This window comes from Engystomops pustulosus, chromosome 5 (genome assembly GCF_040894005.1).
Source record: "Engystomops pustulosus chromosome 5, aEngPut4.maternal, whole genome shotgun sequence".
NCBI classification, from domain to species: domain Eukaryota; kingdom Metazoa; phylum Chordata; class Amphibia; order Anura; family Leptodactylidae; genus Engystomops; species Engystomops pustulosus.
The window spans coordinates 11,746,051-11,758,071 of record NC_092415.1 but is presented as its reverse complement, the minus strand read 5'-3'; the positions used below and the strand labels follow the sequence as shown (position 1 = coordinate 11,758,071).

The window sequence follows — 12,021 nt, the reverse complement described above, 5'->3', positions numbered from 1 at the left end:
ATATTCTTGTACATAGGGGGCAGTATTATAGTAGTTATATCCTTGTACATAGGGGGCAGTATTATAGTAGTTATATTCTTGTACATAGGGGGCAGTAATATAGTAGTTATATTCTTGTACATAGGGGGCAGTATTATAGTAGTTATATTCCTGTATATAGGGAGCAGTAGTATAGTAGTTATATTCTTGTGCATAGGGGGCAGTATTATAGTAGTTATATTCTTGTACATAGGGGGCAGTATTATAGTAGTTATATTCTTGTACATAGGGGGCAGTATTATAGTAGTTATATTCTTGTACATAGGGGGCAGTATTATAGTAGTTATATTCTTGTACATAGGGGGCAGTAATATAGTAGTTATATTCTTGTACATAGGGGGCAGTATTATAGTAGTTATATTCCTGTATATAGGGAGCAGTAGTATAGTAGTTATATTCTTGTGCATAGGGGGCAGTATTATAGTAGTTATATTCTTGTACATAGGGGGCAGTATTATAGTAGTTATATTCCTGTATATAGGGAGCAGTAGTATAGTAGTTATATTCCTGTATATAGGGAGCAGTAGTATAGTAGTTATATTCTTGTGCATAGGGAGCAGTAATATAGTAGTTATATTCTTGTACATAGGGGCAGTATTATAGTAGTTATATTCCTGTACATAGGGGGCAGTATTATAGTAGTTATATTCCTGTATATAGGGAGCAGTAGTATAGTAGTTATATTCTTGTACATAGGGAGCAGTAGTATAGTAGTTATATTCTTGTGCATAGGGGGCAGTATTATAGTAGTTATATTCTTGTACATAGGGGGCAGTATTATAGTAGTTATATACTGTGTACATAAGTCGTTGTGACATTGTTACCTTTAGTATCTAATGTGGGTCTGGTTTGGGTTTCCTTGTAGTTGGGTTTTCAGCCCCCATCTGCTTCTATCCCAGGTGTTCCCCCTGTGGTTGCCATGATGACTGTATGGAGGGGGCTCTATGACACCTGGTAGTTTTATTCTTACTCGTAAGTGTTAATTTTCTGTTTCTTTCCATCAGGCTAAAGAAAACCGCACGCAGTGTAATCTCCTAATGACCATGAACCACAATAACTATGAAGGAAAACAAATACATAACATCATTAAACGGCTTAAAGGTGATGCACATCTTAGCAACCAATCTTTATTATGCTCTTATACAGCGAAAACGGAAAGAGAATTTATTTATTTGCCAGGAGGCATCAATTTTCAGTTTGTTTTCCATTCCCTCCTGGAAACATCAAATTTTTAAAATTTTATATCAAAATATCCATGGGTGGGCTTGTTTTTTGCAGCAGGGAGTTGCATTTTTTTTAACATTTTGGGTGTATTTTATGTACTGAAAAACTTAAACCTATTAAAAAAGGAGGAAATAAAGAATATCAGCAATCGCACATCTTTTGGTTTAATCTTTTATTTTCTAAAGCCACGGTCTTGTTTTTTTTGGGATGAACACAATTTTTTTATTTTTTTTTTCACAATTTTTTTTATTCCACAGTATTTTTACTTCATCAATGTAAAACACTGCAATTCTTCCATAGGGTATATGAATCTTACCATAGAACAGACATCCTATTAGGCCAGGGGTAGGGAACCTATGACTCGGGAGCCAGATGTGGCTCTTTTGATGGCTGCATTTGACTAACAAAAAAAAAAAAATTAATAATTCCTTTATTTATATAGCGCACACAGATTACGCAGCGCTGCACAGAGTTTGCCAAATCGGTCCCTGTCCCCAATGGGGCTCACAATCTAATCAACCTACCTGTATGTTTTTGGAGTGTGGGAGGAAACCGGAGGACCCAGAGGAAAGACACGCAGCGCTGATCACTGGATGGAGGCAGCAATGTTACCACTGCTTCCTTTGTGATGCGTCCTTACCAGATATCAGTATCCACTCCCCATACAGCATGTGGCTACCTAGTTACTGGGGAGGGGAGAGTGCATGTTCCGTGGCTACCTAGCCAATGGGGTAAAGAGGGGTCATGTGCTGCAGCTCTCAACCAGAAAAGGTTCCCAACCCTTTTATTAGACCCTGCCTACATGTATAAGGATGGGAGAACTTTATTAGGTTTCCAAATTGCTTTGACATATTAAGACATTCCTCCCAAAATCAAGCTGCTGAATGGGAAGCTCTGGATGGCAGTACTCTGTTAAATGTTGACCACAACATTTAAGGGGTTAATGGCCAGGAACAGAGTGATCCATCGGTTATGTTGTACCCGAAGAAAGGGAGGACCATCTGGAGTCCCGGAAAATTCATGAGCAATGTAAATTTTGGCTTGGTATGGGTGTATTAGAGGTTGCGCAGTAAATAAGGAAAAAAGGGGAACAAGAGCGGGTGTGGTTGGAAAAATATATATCTGCACAACACGCAAACACGGAGATATAAAAAAAAAAAAAAACTCTATGCAGATGTTGACCTGGAAGGGACTTGAACCCAGGACCCCAGTGCTGCAAGGCTGTAATGCTAACCACTGAGCCACCGTGCTGCCCTTGACTTTACACTAGAAAGAACGTGCAAACTACTTGCACAGGTATTTAAAAAGTGTCAGCGCCACATTTGTGTCACGTCTGCACTAGTCTTCATGCAACACAAATTCCTGCACTGAAGTGGGCGTCCGGTGCTCAGTCGTATCACGCAACAGTTTTATCATGCAAAGTCCAACAGAATTGTGTAGCACGTGCCATGTTAAAGGTGCACTCTGTCAATGCAGTGCATTGAAATCCTCAATCTGGTGCCCTCTGCACACGGCACATAGCGCGCACATAGCACACACACACCACGGCACATAGCACACATACACACACCACGCCACAGAGCGCGCGCGCACACACACACACGCCACAGAGCGCGCACGCACACACGCCACAGAGCGCGCGCACACACGCCACAGAGCGCGCGCGCGCACACACACACACACACACACACACACACACCACGGCACAGAGCACACGCCACAGAGCGCGCGCGCACACACACACACACACACACACGCCACAGAGCGCGCGCGCACACACACACACGCCACAGAGCGCGCGCGCACACACACACACGCCACAGAGCGCGCGCGCACACACACACGCCACAGAGCGCGCACACACACGCCACAGAGCGCGCACACACACGCCACAGAGCGCGCACACACACACACACGCCACAGAGCGCGCACACACACACACACGCCACAGAGCGCGCACACACACACACGCCACAGAGCGCGCACACACACACACGCCACAGAGCGCGCACACACACACGCCACAGAGCGCGCACACACACACGCACGCCACAGAGCGCGCACACACACACGCACGCCACAGAGCGCGCACACACACACACGCCACAGAGCGCGCACACACACACACGCCACAGAGCGCGCACACACACACGCCACAGAGCGCGCACACACACACACGCCACAGAGCGCGCGCGCACACACACACGCCACAGAGCGCGCGCGCACACACACACGCCACAGAGCGCGCGCGCACACACACACACACACACACACACACGCCACAGAGCGCGCGCGCACACACACACACACACACGCCACAGAGCGCGCGCGCACACACACACACACACACGCGCCACAGAGCGCACACGGCACAGGTTTTGATATATCTGCCTACTCATTTTGCAGTTGCTCCCGCACAGATGTGAACGGAGCCTTAGGCTGAATTCAGAATTTCTTACAAAGTCATTGGATGTGGAAGAATTTCTGGGGAACTTTAGAGCTGTCGCAGCGTGCGAGGTCATAAAACGAAAAATGTAAATTTCGTTTTTAGCTTTGTTGTGCATTTTTTTTCTATCATCACAACATGCAACTTCTACTGAGAGCTGCAATGTAGAAACACAAAAAAAAGTTATAAAAGTTGAAGATATGACTATACAGTGGACTGTGGTCGCCCCATTTAAAGGGATTTTTCATGGCCAACATTAGGATAACCCATCAATATCAGGTCGGTGTCTGACACCCAACACAACCACCAATCCGTCTTCTTCCATCAATCACAGCGCTGTACAGTGTATGGTGGCCGTGCTTGGTACTGCAGCTCAGTGCCATTCATTTATAATAAGGCTGCAAACAAACCAAGTGAAATCACAGGTTTAGAAACAGTGCACAGGAGCAATGCCGGAGTATGGGGGCCTGATGGGGACCACCACCAATATAATACTGATGACCTATCCCTTTAACCCTTTATCTCTGTAAGGATTTTCTTCATTAATGCCCTGGCCATTTTTTTTCCGTAAAGGCCTTCTACAAGCTACAACCATTTCGCTTTTCTGCCACTATAGTTGAACGGGGACTTGATTTTTTTAGGATGAAATGTAGTTTTAACTCAACACTTACTCATAGATCCAGGCACCGTAACTGCGGTAATCCTCTTATATTTGTTATCCATGGCCTCCTTCCTTCTAACATCAACTTTTATAATTATGCTAATAAGCTGGAAGGGATTTAGAAGTTTTACCTGAGCCTCTCTGTGCTGTAGCTTCACAGGCTGCTACACTTCCTCCTCTCCCCTCTGCGTGATGTAATCTAACACAGTGAGAGGGGGAATTGTTTCTGCACAGTGTAACAGCCCGTGAAACTTCAGCACGGAGGGGCATTGGTAACACATCCCAGGTCCCTGGGCTCATTAGCTCAATTTTAAAAGTTGATTTTAGAAGGAAAGAGGCCATGGATAACAAATATAAGAAGATTTCCACAGACAAGGTGCCTGGATCTATGAATAAGGCCTCTTTCACATGTGCACATTGGGGGTCATTTACTAAGGGCCCAATTCACGTTTTTGCAACGGGTTAACCAAATATTTCCGTTTTACGCCGATTTTCCCTGTATTGCCCCGAGATTTCGGCGCACGCGATCGGATTGTGGCGCATCGGCAACAGAAATCGGGTGGCTGGGGTAGCGTGGCCGTAAAAAAACCTGACAGATTCGGAAAAACCGCTGCATATTTTATTAAAAAAAAAAAAAAGAAGTGTCGCTGGACACGCGCTTACCTTCACTAGGAATAGGATCGTGAACTCCGGCGGACCTCGGTGGACTTCAGCGCAGCAGCGCCACCTGGTGGACGTCGGAGGAACTGCCTTAGTGAATCGCCGGAATACCCGAATCCACCGCAGAGAACGTGCCGCTGGATCGCGAATGGACCGGGTAAGTAAATCTGCCCCATTATGTCAGAGTGGAATGTGACTAAATGCAGGCAAAAATGTCCGTTTTGCACAGTTTTTGCATTTTTCATGCATAGGTTTGCATTTTTACTGCATTTCCGGTGTGTTTTTCATGTGCGCATTTCAAATCACGATTCTTCAATTGGTGCCCAGATGCCACTTTCTGCCTTTTTCCCCACATCACCTAGCAACCCATCCATTAAAAACGCATTGCATATGCCTCAGAGTAAAATGTTTGATTTGGTGCGTCTCCATAGACTTGTATGGTGCGTTTTTCCACGCACGCGACATGCAAAAGTAGCGCATGCTGAGATTTTAATATGTGTGCGCGAAAAAAAAATGCTAACAAAACCCATTGAAAAAAAACGGGTCAGATTACAATGCGAGTTCTGCACGTCAAAAAAAAAACGCAAGTGTGAAAGGGGCCCAAGTTTATCGCGATAGATCTTGATGATAATTTCTTAGGTTTCCCCCATATTGTGAACGTGTTTGCACCAGAATTTCATCCGGTTTAGGCTTCTGCTGACATCAGGGTCACGGTCACTCTTGGTTTGTACAATGACCCCGCACATTACACAAGTACAAGTTTCAGTGCAGCCAAAATCTGACTTTTTCCTATGACTTTCCTTCAAAGTAATTTGTAGGAATTTTGTAGAACTTTTGGATCTGTTCGGCACATTACGCTCTAAGACCCCCTAAAGCTTGGCTTCCATAGAAAAATTATCCCTACAATCCAGCTGCACAGAGAAACCGGACATGATTTACGACGTAGTCCAAACTTTGGATTTCACTGGCTAATGGAGACCACCAGACCAACCCCCACGCAAATTCCATTGTGACAGCCCCCCTGAGGTGTTATACTGACAGCCAGACCCCCAGCCCAGGAAGTAGGGGGGCTGCACGCTATATCCTGTGCCAAGGACTCAATGAGGGGGGAGTTAAAAAGTTACACTTCCTGGCAAACTTTTTACAAGTACAGAAATGACCCCCCTACCCCCAATACCCGATCCCATAAGTGCTATTAACCTCTTCACTGCGGAGAAGCAGCAGATGTGCTGCAAGAAGACAATATGCCCAATCTGCAATCCTGAATGCAAATATAAACTGATTATTTTGGGAAGCGTATAAGTTACCGCAGCCCCCCCACCCCATGCACAGATTACATCCTAATGCGAGCAGGACTGCCAGCGAGAGATAAGCTTGTTACTACAAGGGTTTATCTCAGAGGTCACTGCCAGACAATTCTTGTTCCTGTTGCAGAGTATAGAAACCAAACCACAAATCTATAGGGTCACACTGAAACAAGAGTAATAAGCGGCCCCCCAATATATCACTCACTGACATTTACAGGGGTCCCAAACAATACAGACATGTAAACATCCCCAGGACAATGGCAACGCCACAAAACTTGTAGCAAATCATCCTGACACTTTGTATCTTTGACCATACAGTACTTTTACACACAAACTTTTTGGGGTCCAAATCATACTAATACATAGGAGACCCCTGGATAAAGGAAAGTGGGATCCTTAAAGCAACACACACATTGGAGCAGCGCATCAAAGCGATTTTTTAAGGATTCCATTATAACATCACATTACAAGTTTGATCATGGGGATCTAAAACAAACCTGTCACCAGATTTTACCCAACTAAACTACGAGCCCCTCAGGTAGGGCATCAAAGGTCCTTTCTAGAAGTCTCTGATTTATGGAAAATCTCACCCGTTTACCTATAAAGAATCTCCACAAAATTCAGGCAAATATTTTCTCATAGGAAAATCCCATTTTAGTGGATGCAGGGGGTGTGTCACTTCATAAGTCCCTATCTATAGCACCTAGAAACATGTTGCTGGTGTCATAGTAAAGATAAGAATCTCATTAAGCATATGGTATATAAAAGTAGGCAGGAACTGTAAGATTACCTGCAGTTTGCTTTTCCAACTATGTACTTAGTTGCCTGTATCTTCAGTTCTGTAGATCACAAAGCATCTGAAGGAAGAGATGCATACTTATCTTTAATATGACACCAGCAGCATGTTTCTAGGCGCTATAGAACAGAAGATAGGGGCTTCTGAAGTGACTCTCCCCCTAAAGCCTTTAAACTTCACTCATCTCATTTGAAAATGAGTAAGAAGAAGAGTCATTTAAGCTCCACATGATTATACTTTTCCTTACTGGACCCATGTTTTAGTTATTAGTGGACCTCAGCAACATCAATCTTGCATCCCCCCATCTTGTGCCATGTAAGCAAAAGCCAACCCCCCCATAGCCTTCTATATAGGTCCCAAATACTGTAATGGAGTTTCAGGTTATAAGTATTACCCAGGGATTTTTGAGCACAATAATTGCTGATCCTTGGAGGTTACAATGTGATGCAAGTTTGTACTTGGACCCAAAGTTATGATATGTTTATAGCTGAGGGTCCTAGAATACACTTAGAGCGAAGAAAAGTGTATACCTCTGCTCATTCCTCACATACAGCTGCCATACATGTAGGCACACGCATGTACAACGCTTCACGGCTAATCATTCCCATAAGTCTGTAAGCCGATCCTTCTCCTCGGAGCCAACGCTGCCTCATGCCGCCGCAGATACAGCCAAAGAAATCCTCACTGGAATGAGCAATACTCCATATCCCATTACATGTTCCCCAAATATGAACCCCTTCCAATTCCTGACCACATACTGCAAGTAAAGACCTACCCCACCTGGCACCATCCACCCACAAAGACCAGACCTTGTGCCAAACTGCTCTCAGGATGGGGCAGAATAGAAGAACTTTGGCTTATTGATTCTCAGGGAAATATTTGGTAAACAGAACAAAGATGCTGGAAACATTGTAACACTGTACAGTCCATGGTGCAGAACCCGCACATAGCACAGTGGTGGCGAACCTATGGCACGGGTGCCAGAGGTGGCACTCAGAGCCCTTTCTGTGGGCACTCAGACCATCACCCCAGGACAGAGGTCACCAGACAGGAACAAATCCACCAAATCTTCCTGCAGTCCCAGGCAACTTTAGAGATGCTGCTCTCAGCGCTATTTTTAAGTGACACTTCATTGGCTTTTTGGAACTGTAGGAAAAGTGAGAAGGTGTGGAGAGGGCTTTAGTATCTTTTTGAGCTCCCCCTGCTGGACCCTTAATTCTTCCTCTACAGAGAGACCCTGAAGAGAAGCTACAATTAGAGTCTGAATTTGCCCTCTTTCTTTCAACTGTATTGGTGGCCTCGGGGGGCGATACAATTGAAAGATGTGGAAGAACAGGTAGCAATACGTTACTGCTTAAAATGCTATGTTGGCACTTCATGGTAAATAAGTGGATTTTGGTTGTAGCTTGGGCACTCGGTCTCTAAAAGGTTCGCCATCACTGTTATAGCACATATAGCATAACCCTCAGCATGCCAGTCTGATGAGCAGCCACTGGTCCCTTTCTTCCTCCAGAAGTCTTAGATTGAGAAAAGTAACAGACGTAAAGCAAGCACAGCTTGTAGTTGAATTCCTAGAAAGTACATCTGATCTCAAGCAACATCTGCATCCCATGACAGCACCACCAGACCCTTCCCCCTAATCAGCCCGGGCATGAGAACTTCACATCAACTCTTAGAAATCTAGGTTCTTGTTCCACCAACTACTGATGACCTTAGTACATATAGAATGCCCCAGGCGTTACCCATCTACTGTATATGCAGATTGCCCAATTTCTTATCTGTATATGTAGAAGTTACTACCTTCCGTGTCCAAGGGGGGAATCAAGTATTAGCTCACGTGCATCCATCAGTATCCATACTGTCCATTCTATGTACCTAATCTATACAATACTACACCCATTATCCAGACTGCAGGTTTGGCGATGCCCTCCACATCCAGGGTGACTGAACTCCTTCCCCTTTACACAGTTTTCCCTCAGTCCAGACAACATCAATCAACATCTACTATACTACTATAGTATAGCCAAGCGGATATACACCCCCTGATCCATTCAGCGATCTCTGTATACCCAAGCAGTACAGATATCTAGCCTCAATATACATAATACACCATCTTCTACCCTCTATATACAAGCAGCACCTCTATGGAGGAAATTAGACTACCCCATCTCAAATCCTCTGTATACACAATCTTCCATATCCAACTGTAAACAACTACATATCCATTACATGAAGTACCTGGTATATACAAGCAGCACCAATATGATCATCTATCCAGGAATGTCTCTATATCCAGACTGCTCCATCTCATATTCTCTGTTTACAGGCTCTTGTAACCCTCCATATCCAGACTGTAGGAACAGATACTATCCTTATTATACACAAATATAACAACTACTAAACCCCCCCCCCCCATCTTCAAATGGGACAAATAGTATACCCTATCCAGCTTGTCTCATGCCATGGCCAGATGTCTAACCTATGTCTCTTTATACAGACTAGAATAAGTCTTATTATAGCCCCATAACACACACACATACAGTAAAATATATATATATATATATATATATATATATATACACACAAACTCCTACTATCAATATGCATAGGACACACCACTACCCTAAGTATCTACACTGCACAACCCCATCCTGTCTGATCTATACATGGAACCACAACTACTTTATACATCCTACTACCTCCTCCATTCTCCTATCATCCAGATACAACCTTTATATTTTATTATCTTTCCATAAACAAAACATACAAACTACCCCCCTCCATTAGTCTATATCCAACCTATAAACTGCCTGCAGCCTCTATATAAAGATTGCAACCTACACTAACCACTACATCTAAAACACTAAACCACATCCAGGCTTCTGTTCTGTCCACTCTTTAGACCGAAGCTACAAATACCCCCAATAAGCTTCCTACAATAACTACTACCCTCTATATACAAGTTGCACCACCTCCACCAGGCTTCTATCCAACCTCACCGTCTTATCTCCTATCATCTTGATCCAACCTTTAGACTTTCCTACAGTTCTGTAAACAAAACATACAAACAACTACCCTCAATATTACCTCATCTACCCTCCTCTACATCTATAGTCTCCTTTATTAACCTATATCCAATCAATATGCATATTACACTAACTGCTTCTCTGAATATACATACTACAACATAAACTATCCTCTACATCCCAGCTGTACACAATACTATGACCCATCCAGGTTTCTATCCATCAGTCTCATACTATGAGCCCTATAGACTATCCAGTGTCTCTATAGAAAGACTATACTACTATCCTCACTATGCACCCTACACTAACTACTACCCTTCAAGTTGCACTACATCATCCAGGCTTCCATCCAACCTCACCGTCTTATCCCCTATCATCTTGATCCAACCGTTAGACCTATAAACAGAAGATAGAAACTACTACCCCCAATATTAGATTATCCACTTCCCTCTACATCTACAGTTTAAAATTGCTAGACACCATTCAGGCTTCTATGCATTCGGCTGTCCAAAATTCTACCCAATAGACCAGTGATGGCTAACCTATGGCACGGGTGCCAGAGGTGGCACTCGGAGCCCTTTCTGTGGGCACTCAGGCCATCACCAGAGATGACTCCAGGTATCTTCCTGCAGTCCCAGACAGCCCAGGACTTGCTGTGCACAGAGATATTTTAAAGTGACAGCTCTACCTGGGTCTATTTTCTGCTTTATTGGTGTCCTCAGGGGCTGATATCAATGAAAACTGTGACAGAGAAGGAGTATAAATCACAAATTAAATTTCTGTGTTGGCACTTTGCGATAAATAAGCGGGTCTTTGTTGTAGTTTGGGCACTCGGCCTCTAAAAGGTTTGCCATCACTGCAATAGACTGTCTGATGTATCCATATACAGACCGCACATGTATCCTGCATTAACTACTACTCTCAATATCCATAATGCACAGATTACTACACCCCATCCAGGGTACAAGCCCGCTAGTTGGAGGCTGCACACTCTATATCCATCCTCAGACTCTGCTTTAGATCTATAGCTAGTGAGCATGAACCACTATCCCCAGCATGCACACTCCACAACTACTCCTAGCTGGCAGTATATAAGGAGTTCTCCCCTGCAGCCAGCCTGCCCATCCATCCAACAGCCCCCCATAGTCTACAGACAGGGACCCCCTCTGCCTGTGCTGCTCTTCAGACACATCAGTGCACACAAAAGAAGAAGAATCCATGAGAGCCACTTACCTCCTCCCGGCAGATTAGAGAGTCAGTGCTTCAGAGCCGCAATCCCACCTCTGCCCTCCCTCCATGGACTTCTCCCTTCTGCCTTCCTGTGACTCTAATATAGTAACTCAGGAGCCACGTGGATTGGAGAAAGAAGCTAAACATAGGAGGACAAACTCCGCCCCGACTCCACCAGCCAGAGGGGCTTTACAGCAGCAGACAGGCGCAGATATCGCAGCGGTACCGCAGGAGGCGCCCGGAGGTGCGTCTGCAGAGAGAGCTGAGGAGCTACTGATCCCTGTGCATAGTCTGGAGCTGAGGATCATACATGTGGGTGGGGACCCCTGGAGACTGCACATAGTCATGCAGAAAGAGCAGCATGCACAGAGGAAGGAAGAGGATGGGCTGCCCTGCAAAACTGCACAAAAAGAAACCAACCAGACAAAGGAATGCACAAAATGACATCAAGAAGTAGGATGAAAATTGTCATTCCATAAAAAGAACTACACACAAAAAGAAACAAAGCGATGCACAAAGAGAAATAGAATGAAAATTGTATCAATATAAAAAGAAATACACAAAAAGAAACAAAGCGATGCACAAAGAGAAATGGAATGAAAATGGTATCAATATAAAAAGAAATACACAAA

The 12,021-nt window shown here is 44.3% G+C and overlaps 1 protein-coding gene across 3 annotated transcripts in view; it reads right to left on the bottom strand.

Moving 5' to 3' along the window:
• The window catches only part of ST3GAL1 (ST3 beta-galactoside alpha-2,3-sialyltransferase 1), a 105,155-nt gene extending 93,473 nt beyond the window's left edge, over positions 1-11,682 (bottom strand). For all 3 annotated transcript variants that reach the window (XM_072151153.1, XM_072151152.1, XM_072151154.1), the window contains exon 1: positions 11,393-11,682. The gene's annotated coding sequence lies outside the window, so the exon portion shown is untranslated. The remainder of the gene's footprint in view (positions 1-11,392) is intronic.
• Positions 11,683-12,021: the final 339 nt, after the last annotated feature.